The 21,509-nt window shown below is 39.5% G+C and overlaps 1 pseudogene across 1 annotated transcript; it reads right to left on the bottom strand.

Moving 5' to 3' along the window:
- Positions 1-1,382: 1,382 nt before the first annotated feature.
- On the bottom strand, positions 1,383-20,784 carry LOC143768713 (uncharacterized; annotated as a pseudogene). The gene is made up of 5 exons (XR_013213997.1): positions 20,638-20,784; positions 17,419-17,538; positions 3,743-3,886; positions 2,518-2,679; positions 1,383-2,370 (listed from the first exon to the last, which is right to left on the bottom strand). The product of XR_013213997.1 is annotated as an uncharacterized LOC143768713 (transcript).
- Positions 20,785-21,509: the final 725 nt, after the last annotated feature.

Raw genomic sequence — 21,509 nt, 5'->3', positions numbered from 1 at the left:
ATCTATCTATTATCTATCTATCTATTATCTATCTATCATCTATCTATTATCTATTATCTATCTATCTATCTATCTATCTATCTATCTATCTATCTATTATCTATCTATCTATCTATCTATCTATCTATTATCTATCTATCTATTATCTATCTATCTATCTATCTATCTATCTATCTATCTATTATCCATCTATCTATTATCTATCTATCTATCTATCTATCTATCTATCTATCTATCTATCTATCTATTATCTATCATCTATATATCTATTATCTATCCATTATCTATCTATCTATCTATCTATCTATCTATCTATCTATCTATCTATCTATCTATCTATTATCTATCTATCTATTATCTATCTATCCATTATCTATCTATCTATCTATCTATCTATCTACCTATCTATTATCTATCTATCTATCTATCTATCTATCTATCTATTATCCATCTATCTATTATCTATCTATCTATCTATCTATTATCTATCTATCTATCTATTATCTATTATCTATCTACTGTATCTATCTATCTATCTATCTATCTATCTATCTATCATCTATCTATCTATCTATCGATCTATCTATCTATTATGTATCTATCTATTATCTATCTATTATCTATCTATCTATGTATCTATCTATCTATCTATCATCTATCTATTATCTATCTATCTACTATCTCTCTATCTATTATCTATCTATCTATCTATCATCTATCTATCTATTATCTATCAACTATCTATTATCTGTCTATCTATCTATCTATCTATCTATCTATCTATCTATCTATCATCATCTATCATCTATCTATCTATTATCTATCAACTATCTATCTATTCATTATCTATCTATTATCTATCTATCTATTTACTATCTATCTATTATCTATCTATCTATCTATTATCTATCTATCTATCTATCTATCTATCTATCTATCTATTATCTATCTATCTATCTATCTATCTATCTATCTATCTATCTATCTATCTATCTATCTATTATCTATCTATCTATCTATTATCTATCTTTCTATCTATTATCTATCTATCTATCTATCTATCTATCTATCTATCTATCTATCTATCTATCTATCATCTATTATCTATCATCTGTCTATCTATCTATCTATCTATCTATCTATCTATCTATCTATCTATCTATCTATCATCTATTATCTATCATCTGTCTATCTATCTATCTATCTATCTATCTATCTATCTATCTATCTATCTATCTATCTATCTATCTATCTATCTATCTATCATCTATTATCTATCATCTGTCTATCTATCTATCTATCTATCTATCTATCTATCTATCTATCTATCTATCTATTATCTATCTATTTATCTATCTATTATCCATCTATCTATGCATTTTCTTTCTTTCTTTCTTTCTTTCTTTCTTTCTTTCTTTCTTTCTTTCTTTCTTTCTTTCTTTCCCTTCTCCTACACCTTTTCTGTGGGAGAAATAACAGGGCATCACAAGGTTCTTACTCATTTTCTATATATTTATTAATATTCCAGTGTAACCTCCACTACTTCGCATGCAGTATATACAGTCAGCGAGGTTCTTACAGGTCATTTTACCTACGTACTACTGTATATATGGAGATGTTGACCTGGTTTTTGCTAACCATGGAAAGGTATTCACCAGGATGACCCTAGACTGCCCTCATTGTCCGTCCCATTCACATTTGGTTGCTATTTTTCTATTCCTTGAAGACATTTCTTCTTTGAAAATGGTTTCAACCCTTTTACAACTGACTTCAGTGTCTTCATTTCTCCAATGGAAAGTCTGTTGTGAATTTTCTGAGTGTGAACACGTTGTTGTACGTTCATAGTTGTTACGTTATTCTGTAATAGTGCATTGTCCATTGTTTTAATGGTTTGTTGTTCACCTGTCAAAATAAGCTGCCCAATGTGTCCATGATGAATAACACTATTTCTGACCATTATATGATTTATATCCTGGATTTGGAGAAAGTGGCTCTTAAGGGTGGAAGAAGAGGCTCCTAAGTGGAGAAAGAAGCAGATTAGGCTTTGCATATATGTGGAGAAGAAAATGTTACATTTTCTCATTACTAGTAATGTGTAAATTTGCAATAATACTATTTTTAATACTTTTAAGAGTCAAAAGTCATCATATTCTGACGGATATCACGTGGCTGTCGTAAACTTGGAGAATAGGGCGGCAGTAAAGACAAGCAATAGTAAACTCCTGTGGACGCTGTCACTTTCATTCGAGCATGAAAAGTTGGATTTTATCCGGGTGGTATTTAATTTCATGCCTATTTCTGAAGTTTCGATGACTTCACACATGTCCGCGGTGGTGCAGCCTCGCATTGTAGCAACATGGTCGTGCCCCGCTATGGAGAAAAAATGGGAAAAGCTTCAGTGTGTGTCCTTTAATTTCCCGAAATGTGCATCTTCCAACATTATACAAAGCAAAACCTGATCATAATGATCTAAAAAAGCAAAGTATCAATAATTATAAATATCTGTGCAGAACTGACCTGTAGCAGACATATAGCGTGAAATACATCGTGTCTCCCCAGCAATACAATTCACATAGGCGTTACAATCACAGTTTCTAGCGTTGGAAGCGAAGCACGATTTACACCTAATCCCATTGCCCTTGACTTTTTCATCTTTAGAGAAAACTTTATCTGTTGGAACTTGTAGTAAAAGAAAACAAAAAAGGGTTACATTTTATCATCAGCTTTTCATATTAAAATAATTTTAAAAAGTTGCAATTCATATGTTGACCACTAGATGTCAGTAAAGCTCTAACTCCAAAATTGAGTTTTGCTTTACAGCCTACAGTAAAACTTACTGTTATTTTCTCCTTATCACTAATAAGACAAAGTAATGATTCTATTCTATGACTAATCCCACTATGGGTGTATTGGGACACAATAATGCACTATTTTGAAGCCTTGATAATTCACTATATTGGCGACCAAAAGTAGAAAATGATCCCGAAACGTGGTGCTTTAAAATTAAAATATTATTTTGATTGATTAAACAATTTTAAAACATGCAAATTGAAAAGGTACTAGATCCAATGAAAGAGGGACCTAAATGTCATGGGGTGTTCCAAAACAATGACCACAAATGAGGTAGAAATAAGACAATGTATAAATTGGCATACAGTGCAAAGTGTACTACAAAACAATTCTTGGGTGTATGAAATCCATAAATATGAAATAAATATTGACAATATTAGAAACAGATCCTTGAAAAAACATCATGTGCCTATTTTAATAATGGCTATACTGATGTGCTTGTCAGCAAGTGGATAACTATGAGTCAGATGTCATGTTCCTTAATAAGTCCTATACTGCCACTATATACACATATTAGCTGCACTGATGTAATAACATTGCCTAAATTAGTTAGTACCAAAATGGCATAATGTACCTGATATTGGCCACATGGAAATCTCCCGGCGTCCCTCTACCCCGACGCGTGTTTCGCTATGCTTTTCTGGAAGGCGTGTCAGGGCAGGGGGCATGTCGGTTTAAATACTGGGGGCTATGGTGCTGATTGGATGAGGGGGACTATGTGAAAAAGGAAAAGAAAAAGTGGTTCTGGAATTAACGGTGCGTGCGTCAGTGCAGTTTTATTTTGGAGCAGCCAGGCAGCTCTGTGAGTCCTAACCTGAAGAGTAATAAGTTTATAGATTTTGTATCATATAATGCATGCAACTTACATAATGACATCTCGTCTATGACTTACTGGTGGGGCTGATAGGAGTGCACTTGTTAGTGCTGCAGCAGGTCACATTAATCCTCAGGATACCTTTGTCAAACCGAACAAATCCCGTCTTTTGCTGTGAGCAGTTACCGCAGAATTTCATAAAGAAAGAAATTTCCCTTTGACCTTGTAAAATATAAAAATAAAAATTGATTTGAAGAAAAGAATCTTGTATGTATGTAAATAAAAACATTAATTATTGAAATCATGTATTTCATTCAGTTCCTTTGGCGCCCCACTCCCCATTCAGGTTTACAACATTTCGGCCCCAACATGGTCTTATAATATGAGCCAAGTCCGTTCATGACGTTTCTTCCTCCTAAATCTTGCTCCATCACCTGTGAGCGATATTATTGAGAAGCGGAAAGAATCGCAGCAACTCAGCCACAAAGTAGAGACCACGTAAATTTACAGAACGGGGGGCCGAGAGCTGAGGAGCAGAGGACAGAAAAATCACTGTCGCTGCAGCCCACAGCTTTCAGCTTTACCTGCGCTGGTTATCAAAAATAGAGCTGACCGCAGGTCATTTTTTAAATTTATTACACAGGTTCAGTTACCTTTCTGTTATCTGAACCAAACTTTTATGAAATGTTCAGCTGAACTCGACAAATCCGAACATCTGCTGGCTCACCAGTCACTAATCTTCATCCATGAGAAAAGTTCCTTCTATTAATTTAATTTTTCATGTTGTTGTGTCTACTGTAATTAGACTCCAGATCCGCAGCCTGATGTCCTTACCTTCAGGAAGTCAGAGCTCACTGATTAGTACCATCCTTGGTAATGTCTGTTCTTTCTTTCCTTTTTTTTTTAAATGTTTCCTGTTTCTTTTTAATGATCTCCTGATCTTAAACCATTTAATTTATAGAGGAGACTTTACCAAGAGAAATCCCAGGTGCATGTAATACACAACATACACATGAACATCAATGACACAACATACAGATATACACTATGAACACAACACACATACATACACTATAAATACAACATACATATATACATAACATACATATTATTATGATTTTATTATTATAGCGAAATTTATTCTATGTATACACTATAAACACAACATACATAAATACACTATAAGTACAACATACATATATACACTATGAACACAGCATACATACATACACTATAAACACAACATACATATATACAGTATAAATACAACATACATACAGTGGGGCAAAAAAGTATTTAGTCAGTCAGCAATAGTGCAAGTTCCACCACTTAAAAAGATGAGAGGCGTCTGTAATTTACATCATAGGTAGACCTCAACTATGGGAGACAAACTGAGAAAAAAAAATCCAGAAAATCACATTGTCTGTTTTTTTTGCATTTTATTTGCATATTATGGTGGAAAATAAGTATTTGGTCAGAAACAAACAATCAAGATTTCTGGCTCTCACAGACCTGTAACTTCTTCTTTAAGAGTCTCCTCTTTCCTCCACTCATTACCTGTAGTAATGGCACCTGTTTAAACTTGTTATCAGTATAAAAAGACACCTGTGCACACCCTCAAACAGTCTGACTCCAAACTCCACTATGGTGAAGACCAAAGAGCTGTCAAAGGACACCAGAAACAAAATTGTAGCCCTGCACCAGGCTGGGAAGACTGAATCTGCAATAGCCAACCAGCTTGGAGTGAAGAAATCAACAGTGGGAGCAATAATTAGAAAATGGAAGACATTCAAGACCACTGATAATCTCCCTCGATCTGGGGCTCCACGCAAAATCCCACCCCGTGGGGTCAGAATGATCACAAGAACGGTGAGCAAAAATCCCAGAACCACGCGGGGGGACCTAGTGAATGAACTGCAGAGAGCTGGGACCAATGTAACAAGGCCTACCATAAGTAACACACTACGCCACCATGGACTCAGATCCTGCAGTGCCAGACGTGTCCCACTGCTTAAGCCAGTACATGTCCGGGCCCGTCTGAAGTTTGCTAGAGAGCATTTGGATGATCCAGAGGAGTTTTGGGAGAATGTCCTATGGTCTGATGAAACCAAACTGGAACTGTTTGGTAGAAACACAACTTGTCGTGTTTGGAGGAAAAAGAATACTGAGTTGCATCCATCAAACACCATACCTACTGTAAAGCATGGTGGTGGAAACATCATGCTTTGGGGCTGTTTCTCTGCAAAGGGGCCAGGACGACTGATCCGGGTACATGAAAGAATGAATGGGGCCATGTATTGTGAGATTTTGAGTGCAAACCTCCTTCCATCAGTAAGGGCATTGAAGATGAAAAGTGGCTGGGTCTTTCAACATGACAATGATCCAAAGCACACCGCCAGGGCAACGAAAGAGTGGCTTCGTAAGAAGCATTTCAAGGTCCTGGAGTGGCCTAGCCAGTCTCCAGATCTCAACCCTATAGAAAACCTTTGGAGGGAGTTGAAAGTCCGTGTTGCCAAGCGAAAAGCCAAAAACATCACTGCTCTAGAGGAGATCTCCATGGAGGAATGGGCCAACATACCAACAACAGTGTGTGGCAACCTTGTGAAGACTTACAGAAAACGTTTGACCTCTGTCATTGCCAACAAAGGATATATTACAAAGTATTGAGATGAAATTTTGTTTCTGACCAAATACTTATTTTCCACCATAATATGCAAATAAAATGCTAAAAAAACAGACAATGTGATTTTCGGGATTTTTTTTTCTCGGTTTGTCTCCCATAGTTGAGGTCTACCTATGATGTAAATTACAGACGCCTCTCATCTTTTTAAGTGGTGGAACTTGCACTATTGCTGACTGACTAAATACTTTTTTGCCCCACTGTATATAAACTATGCACACAGCATACACATGTACACTATACACACAGCATACATACCGTATATACTCGAGTATAAGCCGAGAATTTTAGCTCATTTTTTTAGGCTGAAATTGTCCCTCTCGGCTTATACTCGAGTCATTCCCAGGGGTTGGCAGGGGAGGGGGAGCAGCAGCTGTCTAATCATACTCACCTGCTCCTGGTGCGGTCCCTACATGTCCCTGGTTCTCCGGGCGCTGACAGCTTCATCCTGTATTGACGTGGTACCACTCATTACAGTAATGAATATGGACCAGACTCCTCTCCAATAGGGGTGGAGCCGCATATTCATTACTGTAATGAGCGGTACCATGTGACCGCTCAACACTGGAAGAAGCTGCCAGCACCCGGAGAACCAAGGACGTGCAGGGACCTCGTCAGGAGCAGGTGAGTATGACTGTGGCAGTGAGCGATATTCACCTGTACTCGTTCCACCGTCGGGCGCCGCTCCATCTTCCGTGTCCTCTGCAGTGATGCTCAAGCCCTCTGCCTAAACAGTCAGTGCAGAGGACGCGGTAGACACAGCGGCGCCAGGCGGTGGAATGCGGACAGGTGACTATAGCAAGTGCCGGGAGCCTGAGCGACGAGAGGTGAGTATGTCATTTTTTTTTTTTAATCGCAGCAACAGCATATGGGGCATAATAGTCTATGGAGCATCTTAGGGGGCCATAATCAGCATTTGTGCAGCATTATATGGGGCAAATATTTCTATGGAGCATCTTATGCGGCCATAATCAGCATTTGTGGAGCATTATACAGGGCAAATGTTTCTATGGAGCATCTTATGGGGCCATAATCAGCATTTGTGCAGCATTATATGGGGCATATTTTAATGTGGAGCATCTTATGAGGCCCATCATGAACTCTGTGGAGAATTATATGGGCACCTGATTCAATAAGGATATTCAAAAACACTTAACCTACTGATATCTCAATTAATTTTACTTTTATTGGTATCTATTTTTATTTTTGCCACTTACTGGTAGCTGCAGCATTTTCCACCCTAGGTTTATACTCCAGTCATTAAGTTTTCCCAGTTTTAGTCCAGCGTCACACTCAGCGTCAGACAATACGGTCCGTTTTTTACGGCTGTAATACGGCCGTAATACGGAGAAATGTTCCCAAAATAGTGATCCGTATGTCATCCGTAGGCAGGGTGTGGCAGTGTATTTTGCGCATGGCATCCTCCGTATGTAATCCGTATGGCATCCATACTGCGATATTTTCTCGAAGGCTTGCAAAACCGACATCTAATGGATTTATGTGCTCAAATGTTCATTAAAACATATATACAGTATATATATATATACACTCACCGGCCACTTTATTAGGTACACCATGCTAGTAACGGGTTGGACCCCCTTTTGCCTTCAGAACTGCCTCAATTCTTCGTGGCATAGATTCAACAAGGTGCTGGAAGCATTCCTCAGAGATTTTGGTCCATATTGACATGATGGCATCACACAGTTGCCGCAGATTTGTCGGCTGCACATCCCAAAGATGCTCCATACAAGGCAGGATGGATCCATGCTTTCATGTTGTTTACGCCAAATTCTGACCCTACCATCCGAATGTCGCAGCAGAAATCGAGACTCATCAGACCAAGCAACGTTTTTCCAATCTTCTACTGTCCAATTTCGATGAGCTTGTACAAATTGTAGCCTCAGTTTCCTGTTCTTAGCTGAAAGGAGTGGTACCCGGTGTGGTCTTCTGCTGCTGTAGCTCATCTGCCTCAAAGTTCGACGCACTGTGCGTTCAGAGATGCTCTTAGGCCTACCTTGGTTGTAACGGGTGGCGATTTGAGTCACTGTTGCCTTTCTATCAGCTCGAACCAGTCTGCCCATTCTCCTCTGACCTCTGGCATCAACAAGGCATTTCCGCCCACAGAACTGCCGCTCACTGGATTTTTTTTCTTTTTCGGACCATTCTCTGTAAACCCTAGAGATGGTTGTGCGTGAAAATCCCAGTAGATCAGCAGTTTCTGAAATACTCAGACCAGCCCTTCTGGCACCAACAACCATGCCACGTTCAAAAGCACTCAAATCACCTTTCTTCCCCATACTGATGCTCGGTTTGAACTGCAGGAGATTGTCTTGACCATGTCTACATGCCTAAATGCACTGAGTTGCCGCCATGTGATTGGCTGATTAGAAATTAAGTGTTAACAAGAAGTTGGACAGGTGTACCTAATAAAGTGGCCGGTGAGTGTATATATATATATATATGTAATTGAGACACATATATATATATTCTGTATTTATATTTAATTCAGCGCGATATATGTGAAAAGCCGGTAAAATTCAATTGCCGGCTTTTCATTTCTCCTTCCCAAACCCGACATGATATGAGACATGGTTTACATACAGTAAACCATCTCACATCCCTTTTTTTTTGCATATTCCACACTAGTAATGTTAGTAGTGTGTATGTGCAAAATTTGGGCACTGTAGCTTGTAAAATAAAGGGTTAAATCGCGGAAAAAATTGGTGTGGGCTCCCGCGCAATTTTCTCCGCCAGAGTGGTAAAGCCAGTGACTGAGGGCAGATATTAATAGCCTAGAGAGGGTCCATGGCTATTGCCCCCCCCCTGGCTAAAAACATCTGCCCCCAGCCACCCCAGAAACGGCACATCTGGAAGATGCGCCTATTCTGGCACTTGGTCACTCTCTTCCCACTCCCGTGTAGCGGTGGGATATGTGGTAATGAAGGGTTAATGTCACCTTGCTATTGTAAGGTGACATTAAGCCAGATTAATAATGGAGAGGCGTCAATTATGACACCTATCCATTATTAATCCAATAGTACTAAATGGTTAATAAAACACACACACATGATTACAAAGTATTTTAATGAAATAAAGACACATGTTGTTGTAATATTTTATTAGACTCTTAATCCATCTGAAGACCATCGTCCTGAAACAAAGTTAAAAAAACAAACAACAATATTCCATACCTTCCGTCGTTATGTCCCACAAAGTAAATCCATCTGAAGGGGTTAAATCATTTTACAGCCAGGAGCTGTGCTAATGCACTCGCTCGTGCCTGTAAACCCCCGGGTACTGAAAGGAAAGCTGGGTGATCTGTAGTTACCTTGAGTTGTGGTGATGCGCCCTCTGCTGGATGTCCTCATATGAACCCGAGCGTGGGAACTTTTCCAAGGCTCCAGTTCATGAGGACATCAAGCAGAGGGCGCCTCACCACAACTCAAGGTAACTACAGATCACCCAGCTTTCCTTTCAGTACCCGGGGGTTTACAGGCACGAGCGAGTGCATTAGCACAGCTCCTAGCTGTAAAATGATTTAACCCCTTCAGATGGATTTACTTCGTGGGATGTGACAGATCATCGGAAGGTATGTATATTGTTGGTTTATTATTTTTCAGAGCGAGGGTCTTCAGGTGGATTGAGAGAGCAATAAAATATTAAAACAACCTGTGTGTTTATTTCATTAAGATACTTTTTAATAATGTGTGTGTTTTTTTAACCCTTTCATACAATTGGATTAATAATGGATAGGTGTCATAATTGACGCCTCTCCATTATTAATCTGGCTTAATGTCACCTTACAATAGCAAGGTGACATTAACCCTTCATTACCCCATATCCCACCGCTACACAGGAATGGGAAGAGAGTGGCCAAGTGCCAGAATAGGCGCATCTTCCAGATGTGCCTTTTCTGGGGTGGCTGGGGGCAGATGTTTTTAGCCAGGGGGGCCAATAACCATGGACCCTCTCCTGGCTATTAATATCTGCCCTCAGTCACTGGCTTTACCACTCTGGCGGAGAAAATTGCGCGGGAGCCCACGTCAATTTTTTCCGCCATTTAATTCTTTATTTTACAAGCTACAGCGCCCAAATTTTGCACATACACACTACTAACATTAGTAGTGTGGAATATGCAAAAAAAAAGGGATATGAGATGGTTTACTGTATGTAAACCATGTCTCATATCATGTCGGGTTTGTGAAGGAGAAATGAAAAGCCGGCAATTGAATTACCGGCTTTTCACTAACACCGATGCGTATTTCTCGCAAGTCACACTGCTGTTCCGTGTGGAATCCATATTTTTCTCGCCCCCATAGACTTTCATTGGCGATTTTTTTGCGCAATACGGTGACAAACGCAGCATGCTGCGATTTTCTACGGCCGTACAAGACCGTATATTACGGATGCGTAATATACGGCAGATAGGAGCTGGGCCATAGAGATTCATTGGGCCGTGTGTAATGCGTATTTTACGGACGTAGTTTATGCGCTCATACGTCCGTAAAACTCGCTAGTGTGACGCCAGCCTTATGTGGCAAAATTAGAGGTCTCGGCTTATACTTGAATATATACGGTAAATACATAATAAATATATTATGCAGAAAACATATATATACACTATGCAAACAACATACAGTGCCTTGCAAAAGTATTCGGCTCCCTGGAACTTTTCAATCTTTTCTCACATATCCTGCTTCAAACATAAAGATACCAATTGTAAATGTTTGGTGAATAATCAACAACACATGGAACACAATTGTGAAGTTGAACGAAATTTATTGGTCATTTTAAATTTTTGTGGATATACAAAAACTGAAAAGTGGGGCGTGCAATATTATTCGGCCCCTTTACTTTCAGTGCAGCAAACTCCCTCCAGAAGTTCGTTGTGGATCTCTGAATGATCCAGTGTTGTCCTAAATGCCTGATGGTGATAGATATAATCCACATGTGTGTAATCAAGTCTCCGTATAAATGCACCTGCTCTGTAATAGTCTCAGGGTTCTGTTTGAAGCACAGAGAGCATCATGAAGACCAAGGAACACAACAGGCAGGTCTGTGATACTGTTGTGGAGAAGTTTAAAGCCAAAATGATTTCCAAACCTTTAAACATCCCAAGGAGCACTGTGCAAGCGATCATATTGAAATGGAAGGAGTATCATACCACTGCAAATCTACCAAGGCCCGGCCGTCCCTCTAAACTTTCATCTCAAACAAGGAGAAGACTGATCAGAGATGCAGCCAAGAGGCCCATGATCACTCTGGATGAACTGCAGAGATCTACAGCTGAGGTGGGACAGTCTGTCCCTAGGACAACAATCAGTCATATACTGCACAAATCTGGCCTTTATGGAAGAGTGGCAAGAAGAAAGCCATTTTTCAAAGATATCCATAAAAAGTGTCGTTTAAAGATTGCAGCAAGCCACCTGGGAGACACACTAAACATGTGGAAGAAGGTGCTCTGGTCAGATGAAACCAAAATCAAACTTTTTGGCAGCAATGCCAAACGATATGTTTGGCGTAAAGGCAACACAGCTCATCACCCTGAACACACCATCCCCACTGTCAAACATGGTGGTGGCAGCATCATGGTTTGGGCCTGCTTTTCTTCAGCAGGGACAGGGAAGATGGTTAAAATTGATGGGAAGATGGATGGAGCCAAATACAGGACCATTCTTGAAGAAAACCTGTTGGAGTCTGCAAAAGATCTGAGACTGGGACGGAGATTTGTCTTCCAACAAGACAATGATCCCAAACATGAAGCAAAATCTACAAAGAAATGGTTCACAAATAAACGTGTCCAGGTGTTAGAATGGCCAAGTCAGAGTCTAGACCTCAATCCAATCGAGAATCTGTGGAAAGACCTGAAAACTGCTGTTCACAAACGATCTCCATCAAACCTCACTGAGCTCGATCTGTTTGCCAAGGAAGAATGGGCAAGAATTTCAGTCTCTCGATGTACAAAACTGATAGAGACATACCCTAAGCGACTTGTAATCGCAGCAAAAGGTGGTGCAACAATATATTAACCCTCCGTCACATACAATATTCGGACTAACGAGTTCACATACAATGTGCCTGTCAGGCGCCTGCTGGAAAAATACCTATAATATCTAATGTTTGCAATTTCAGTGCTCTAAAAGTGATCAGTGACCTTCATAGGGATGTAATAAAAGAGACTACACATAATCAGTTGCAAAAAAAAACATTTACTTAACATAAAACTAATAACTATGAAATACTAACTTTTCAAAACTCCCGCCAAATAGTCCCCAGTTCGACTCTCTCAAAAAAATGTACAAAGAAAATTTTTGAACACAAACTTAATTTTAAGGTACCTTAAGTACTATTAAAAACATATTCAATCAGAAGTAGATGCTGAGGTTTCCCCAGAAAAGTCACACTTGCAGAGCAAATAGCAAGAATTACACACCATTTTTGCATGTGTCAGGCAAATTGCTTTATGACATTTGAGACATTCATAATTTGAAAGCCTTCTGGTTCCGCTTTCCGTTTGGCAGGTGGTGCATCTCCTTCTTTTGTGAGGTGGTGCAGATGGTGACTTTTCACCATCATCTTCTGGGCGGAGCCTTTTGAGCTGAACTTGAAGGCGAGAGGGGATACCGATTGTTTTCACGCTTCTCCTGCGTAGCTCTCCAAGTACTAGTTCATGGGCCAATTTTTTCAGATACAATCGTCTACGGAGTGGTTCAAGCTTGTTTTCAAGATAAATCACTTGTGAATTTATACCACCCAAATTCAACATAGCAAAAAATATGACCATTGGCCAGCGTTTGATGTTTCTGCTGACGTTGAAAGTGGAGCACATCTGATCTGCTGTATCCACACCCCCTTTGGTGGCATTGTAAAATGTAATTATCTCTGGTTTTTCTTCTGCCCCAGTCCCAGGATCGATGGCAGCATCATCATGAAGTGTTGATAGAAGAAGTACGAATTTTTTGGCATGTGGTACATAGGAAACTAAAGCCTTTCCATTATGGAATGCAAACATACTGCTGTACTGTTGTCTCTCTTTCACACTTACAAACTGTGGCGGCAATTCCCTTTTGTTTTTTCTTACAGTTCCCACATATGACAGCTTCTGAATTTTCAGATAATCAATCAGATCACAACTTGTAAACCAATTGTCAGCTGTAATATTGCGACCCGATCCAAATAAGGGTTCAGCCAGTCTTTTTACAACATCAATGGGTTTGTTGCTCACACAGTAAGGACCTTCTGGTTGTTTTCCTGCATAAACTTCCAGGTTGTAAGTGTAGGTCTTACTGGCATCAACAAGGGCATAAATTTTTATTCCATATTTGTTTGGCTTTGATGGAATATATTGACGAAAGGCACATCTACCACGAAAACCAGGGAGCATTTCGTCAATAGTGAGATTCTCTCCAGGATAATAACTTTGTTTACAGTTTACAACAAATCTTTGAAATATATCATGAATTGGAGCAAGTCGGTCATGTGTTTTGCGTTCGGTTCGGGTAGTTCTGTCGTCAAACCGAAGGCAACGAATTAGAATCTTGAATCTGTTTATGGACATAACAAGGCTAAATTTTTCAACTCCATCCCCATCTTTACCCCAAAGTTCCTCCAAACTTTGTCTATTTGCCCTATAAGCTCCTGCAAGGTACAGTAATCCAAAAAAAGCACGTAGTTCTATTTCATCTGTGGGCTTGATGGTTCTGTTGCAGATGTACTTGTCCTTTATAATGTCTATATATTGGTTGGTATATGTGACAATAGAGTCCAGAATGTCATCTGTAAATATACTGTTCCAGCATTCAACTGCAGTTTTTGCATTACGTGCAGTTCCTATTACTGCAGGAAGGTGAGTAATAATGTTTAAAGGTTCCCTACGTTTTTTCTGGAATGGCTTCTTGTTCCATTTAGTATTTTTATCTTTTCCAATATAATATGATCCAACTTCTTCATCCTCACCACTGTCACCATCTTGCTCTGTTTCAGAATCCAGGACACATTCTTCCACCTCATCATGAGAATCAATCTCACTTTCCTCTCCTAAATCCTCATTCAGTGTGAGGTCTCTATCATCTAACAGCATGTTTGTTACTTCCTCAACATCAAGTTGTTTGGATAAATTGTACATTTTCCTCTCCATTTCAGCAGATAATCTGAAGCAAGAGAAGGAATATGTTAGGGAACTACTGTATATGCCTGAGCAGCACACTTTCTTTTATAAAATCTCCCTTATTTCTATGAAATATCCTCACATTTTGTGCTATACATTCATAAAACAAGCTAAATAAACTATTGTGATGAATAAAAACATAAAATACCAACCTTACTGAATGTGACGTATTCACATACAATGAGCCTGAGAGATCTGTGCAGCTATATCCTCTCCCCTGAAGCTCTGAAATCCAACTGTGATATCAGGTTTCACAGACCTTCAAGAGACAGGAGACTACCTGGAGGGAAGGCTTTCCTCACAATCTGGTGAGGAAGGAGAAATGAAAGTAAAAGAGAAGCGCCTGTCAGATCAGTTGTATGTGACGAAGGGTTAAATTAAAGGGGCTGAATAATATTGCATGCCCCACTTTTCAGTTTTTGAATTTCCACAAAAATGTAAAATAAGCAATAAATTTCGTTCAACTTCACAATTGTGTTCCACTTGTTGTTGATTCTTCACCAAAAATTTACATTTGGTATCTTTATGTTTGAAGAATGATATGTGGGAAAAGGTTGAAAAGTTCCAGGGAGCCGAATACTTTCGCAAGGCACTGTACATATATACACTATGCACACAATATACATACAGTATATACACTATAAACATACGCACAAAAGAAACACAATACACTTATGCACTATGTATCTCTTTCTTAGAATCATAAAAATCATAGAATCCTAGAGTTTTGGTGTTGGAAGGGACCTCCTGGGTCATCTGGTCCAACCCCCTGCTCAATGCAGGAGTCACTAAACTATCTCAGACAGATTTCTGTCCAGCCTCTGTCTGAAGACTTCCATTAAAGGAGAACTCACCATCTCTCGTGGCCGCCTGTTCCACTCGTTGATTGACCTCACTGTCAAAAAGTATTTTTTATTATCTAATCGGTATCTTCTCGCTTTCAGTTTCATTCCGTTGCTTCTCATGTTTCCATGTGCAAATGAGAATAATGATGATCCCTCTACACTGTGACAGCCCTTCAGATATTTGTAGACAGCTATTATGTCTCCTCTTATCCTTCTTTTTTACAAGCTAATTCCCAGATTCTTTAAACATTCCTCGTAGGACGTACTTTGTAATACACTCACCATCCTGGTAGCTCTTCTCTGAGGTTTCCCTAGTTTTTCAATGTCTTTTTTATAATGTGGAGCCCAGAACTGGACACAGTATTACAGATGAGTTCTGACCAAGGAGGAGTAGAGGAGATTACTTCACGTGATTTAGACTCTATGCTTGTGTTTAACTCACCCAATCGCCTCCAAGATTGCTCCTGAATATCCTCCATTCTCTGGAATTCTGTGCCCCAACACATCCGGTTATCCACAACACTTGGATTCTTCAGACAGAACCTGAAATCCCACCTCTTCTAAAAAGCTTACAACCTGCAATGACCACACCGCCAGCTCAACACCATCGGAGCTGCTGTAACCCCCGACCTATTGTCTCCTTCCCTATAATCCTGTAGAATGTAAGCCCACAAGGGCAGGGTCCTCACCACTCTGTACCAGTCAGTCATTGTTAGTTTGTTTACTATAGATGATATCTATAATTTGTATGTAACCCCTTCTCATGTACAGCACCATGGAATCAATGGTGCTAAATAAATAATATTAATAATGATAATAATAATAAATATATACATACACACACACAAAAATACATTCATAAATACACATATATAAACAGGCTTGGACTGGCCCACAGGAGAATAGGATAATTCTCTGGTGAGCCCCAGTGCAGGAGTGGGCCACAACCCTTTTACCGTCTTATATGAGCAGCACTTGGCACAATACACTTAATTCACTATGTACAGACAAAGGCAGCATCTTATTCATTTAACACTCTACCCAGTTCCTTGCTTTATAAATATGTGAATGAGGAAAAAGTCATATTTGCTTGTAGCTAAACGGTAAGCCCCTGAAGTTGATGTTACTGGCGGGCCCTTGACACCCTAGTCTGACTATGTATGTAAATATATACTTACTGTCACGCTGTGAAGTCTTCGGTAAGGAAGGGCGGCCTCAAACTGTCCCTGGAACTGGGACTCTAACTATCCCTTTCCCAGGGGTACTCTTGAAGGTAGAGAAGCCTGAGTCTCCAACCTTACTATGCCCACATTAAACCTTGATCTGTCCCTTTCTCCACCCTATGAGGAATGGGACAGGAATGTAAGGTAAACAAGAAACAGAACCAAGGGTAACCAAGGGTAACAAAAAGCAACAAACATATACAGTAAACTCTCAACAAAAGTCAGGAGGTCTATAGGGAAGGATATGAATGTACATACTAGCTGGAAATAGGACAATAAGGAAAGCATACACCCAAAAACAGCACTCAACAATCTCCAGTAGCAACTACAATCTCCAATTCAGCAGAGCATCTCCAAGGAGCTAGGAAGCAAAGCTTTCACTGGCAAGACAGAGAGGGTCTAGCCAGATTTTATAGGGAGAGGAAATGAACAGATCAGAAGCAGCTGAAATGGAGCTTCTGGTTTCTGACCAGCTTAGAAAGGGTTATTAACCTCTTCAGCACCAAAGGAAACCAAATCCATTTAATATTGCACACAAACACACAGGCTAAATGGAAGATTTGCTATTCACAATCTTCTAACCCCAGATCTCCCAGGAAGACATGACACACTTATGACACTTACACACATAAATCAATATATTCACATATGAATACATACAAACACATAACTGCATACACACATAAATAGTTTCAAACATATGTATGTTGTACACATATAAATGCATACAGCAACACATTAATACATGCTGCACATATACACCACACAAACATACACACACATACAGATTTACACGCATGACTGCAAATTTACCAGTTGTAATTGGACTCTTAACTCACCTATTCTGGTTACTTCAAGCAGTGAGATGCACTCATCTTTGGCTGATGAACATTTCTGTGCAATTCCATGACAGGAGTTTTCATTTTGTCCCGCGCACTTTACACATGACATCGGCACATCTAAAACAAGAGAGTCACACATTTGAGAAAACACAACTTGGAGAAAATTCTTACATACAGTCAATCGGGTGATTGCAGAAAATGTCAAACTAGTTGACAAAGGCCTCTATTCTGCAAATTAATTCTAAATATCTTTGGGGTTGCATTAGTGAGTAGTGATTTAGCTTAGGTGCTATAGTTTGTGATGAGTAGACATCAATTTGTTTTCCCTGGCAGTTTATTCATCCCGTGGGCTACAAACAAAACATAGGAGAGAGCTCCCTGAAGAGGAAAAAATCTGTGCATGATGAGAGTAATACCGGGAAAAAATGACAAAAGAATATTTAGAAAATCAGGAGTCAATTTTCCCTGAAGAGGTAATGTCTACTTAGATGACTGGACTAACACCAATCAGCTCATTGCCATGTGGCAATCTCTGACAAGTTGCATATCCCTTCACAACTCATTCCAATGGTCACCAGTCAACAAGATGCTTCTTCTCATTTGGCTTATCTTCACTGCTATCTTATAGGTTAACACCAAGGCGTTAATGTTTCCTTCACACAGTGGCTTCAGGTTGCTAAAGCAGCCTGCAGCAGAAGAAGTCATCAGGCCAAACGCAACACCTTTTCTGATTTGTTTGGATTGTTAATTACTCTTCTTTCTGATTTTGGCCAATTTTCCTGACAACAGTCTTGTCCTTGGAAAACCATTCCCGATAACTGTAGTACTACTCCGTTAATGTTTCCTGCACACAGTGGCTTCAGGTTGCTAAAGCAGCCTGCAGCAGAAGATGTCATCAGGCCAACTGGAACACATTTTCTGATTTCTTGGGATTGTTAATTACTCCTCTTTTTTACTTTGGCCAAGTTTCCTGACGACAGCCTTGTCCTTGGAAAACCATAGCCAATACCTTTGGGAGTACTCCTTTAATGTTTCCTGCACACAGTGGCTTCAGGTTGCTAAAGCAGCCTGCAGCAGAAGAAGTCATCAGGCCAAATGCAACTCATTTTCTGATTTGTTGGGATTGTTAATTGCTCCTCTTTTTGTCTTTGGCCAAGTTTCCTGACTACAGTCTTGTCCTTGGAAAACCATTCCCGATATCTGTGGTAGTACTCCGTTAATGTTTTCTGCACACAGTGGCTTCAGGTTGCTGCAGCAGCCTGCAGCAGAAAATGTCATCAGGCCAAATGCAACAGATTTTCTGATTTGTTGCGATTGTTAATTGCTCTCCTTTTTGACTTTGGCCAAATTTCCTGACTACAGTCTTGTCCTTGGAAAATAATTGCTGATACCCGTAGTACTACTCCGGTCCCTGATTATGTTCTTGCCTTGTTGCTTGGAAGGAAAACCTGGTACCTGTGCTAATACTTATGGTTCTGCTTAGTTCAGACATTGTTCATAGCTCATCTTTAGGCCTGTCACTTCCTTTCTGCTTTCCTGGTAATGGTCTGCACTACTTTTTTGACGCATCACCAATTCATGAGTATTTTAAGAATCATACCTTGGAAAAACTCCAACTCAATGTCTCCTTGTTGCCAAAAATACTTTGTTTAAAATGGACTTTGTCTTAAAGTCTACATTGCGAGACATGATACAACTCCCTTAAAAACAATTTGGAAATGAATGTGGGTCTTCTGCTATTCTTTTGAAGGCATCTCCATTACGTTTCAAAGCTTCTAAAGAGAGTTGCAAAAGCACGGCCAACTATCCATCCAAGAACGGGACGCAACTGTGCTCCGTTCTCGAGATCGAAGTGGTTCCTAGTAGAAGGATCTGTAAGATGTGAATTATTTATGTCATATCATTTGTGTAAGGAAAGAACACCCCTATAATCTTGAAGATTGATAAAGAAATCTCTAAGAAGCACTGAAAGAGGTTTCCCAGGGTAAAAATTATAAGCTATCAGTCTCACCTCTCTTTGGTCCTCCTCATACCTGACCGACCACCACTCGCGACTGCATTTAATTCGTCATCCTTCTTCCTCCTCCATGTCATCCGCCACCATTAACCAATCCTTACGCTGTTACATGGGGCGTGTCAATAATGTACGTCGCATTCCACATAGTCACAAAGGATGTAACACTCCTCGACCACATTTCTTGCTTGCACACAAGGCAGCAAGGTGCTTAGGATCCCGAACAAAAAGAAGCAGAAGGAGCGGCTGTTACAGAACCCCTCAGCACCAAGAATATGTTATGCAGTATATGTATGTATAATAGGTTCCATGTGAAATGCATCAGTCCACAGGCTGCGCCTCTGGACAAGATATTCTCCTTCTGACCTCCCCCACCTTTGTAATTCCCACAGTAAATATCGTCAGGCTCCGGCCACCTGCGGCTATTGTAATGTATGTCTGGCCTGCTGTTTTTCTATTGGCCTGCCCTCTGTATCTGTGTTATATATTCTATGTGCTGTGAATAAAGTGTTGTTAGACAGGAAATACGTGGAGAAGCAGTGAGATTTTATATGCACCCATGTAACCAAGGAATTCCAGCCAGCGTCCTTCATTCAGAATCCAGCCAAAACAGAGTGGACCTCCTGAAACACGGGGTGGTACCTAAAGAGGTACTACAGCACAGTAGACCCCATTACAGCGGCTGAGTCATGACAGGTTTGAGGAGTACTTTGCAGAGGTGAACGTAACCAAAACATTTCTTAACCCCTTCTCTGCCCCCCAAAATCTAAACGAATGGCAACCAAGAAGTTGGGCTGATGTAAGATTAATACTTTAAACTCATCTTGCTGGATTTGTGCAAATTGAATTGCAAAAAAAAAAATTGGATTTGCCTGATTTTTTTTTGCATAAATTCTAAACAAATTTGATTTGGTTTAAGAAAAAGAAAATTCATAAATTGAATGGATTTGAATTAAAAAATGCAACATATGTTTATTTTTTTTATATTACCCTTTTCAATGTATTTAATAAAGACATAGATGCAAACCATGAAAATAAAAACTGCAATGATTATTATTATTATTATTATTATTATTATTAGGATTTTATATAAATGTATTGAAGACTTTTTCTGCATTTTACAAAACAAATACAAATAATATATAATAGCTGTGGACCATTGAGGTCACTTCACTCCATCATCCCCCCGTCTAGGTACCCACCTGTAGATGAGATGCTCCATAAGATGCAGAAGAACAGGAGACATGAGGTTTTCATGACTTTGGAGTTCCCGGAGGATGATCTGCAAACAAGTACTTTACGGTGATGTCTGTGTTCAGATTTACTTTATAACAGGGCGTTGGCTTCATAAGATTATGCCATAAAAACACGGAGGGGAGGGGATAAATAAAATGGAAATGGCTAAGAGCAGGACAGTAAAAGCCTCAGTATTACATCAGGCGTGTCTGAACTATCAGGGATCGGGATGTCTGCTGTCTTATTGCGATGATTGTGAGCTGGAGAAATACCAGCGAGCACAGAAACAGCTGGAATGTAATGTCATTATGTATCAGGGAGAACCAGCAGTAAAACAGAAGAGAAAAGATGGAGACAATAAGGCTAACATGAATATTGTAACATTCTACAGACATCAAAATATAACATTATATTTGGAATATATCAAATTAATACATCCTAACATTTGTAGATAAATGTCTCCAGAGCTGCACTCACTATTCTGCTGGTGCAGTCACTGTATACATACATTACATTACTGATACTGAGTTACATCCTGTATTATACTCCAGAGCTGCACTCACTATTCTGCTGCTGCAGTCACTGTGTACATACATTACATTACTGATACTGAGTTACATCCTGTATTATACCCCAGAGCTGCACTCACTATTCTGCTGGTGCAGTCACTGAGTACATACATTACATTACTGATCTTGAGCTACATCCTGTATTATACCCCAGAGCTGCACTCACTGTTCTGCTGGTGCAGTCACTGTGTACATACATTACATTACTGATCCTGAGTTACATCCTGTATTATACTCCAGAGCTGCACTCACTATTCTGCTGCTGCAGT

The sequence above is a fragment of the Ranitomeya variabilis genome, chromosome 4 (assembly GCF_051348905.1).
Source record: "Ranitomeya variabilis isolate aRanVar5 chromosome 4, aRanVar5.hap1, whole genome shotgun sequence".
NCBI classification, from domain to species: domain Eukaryota; kingdom Metazoa; phylum Chordata; class Amphibia; order Anura; family Dendrobatidae; genus Ranitomeya; species Ranitomeya variabilis.
The sequence above is the reverse complement of the archived record's forward strand: the minus strand, read 5'-3'. Positions and strand labels throughout refer to the sequence as shown.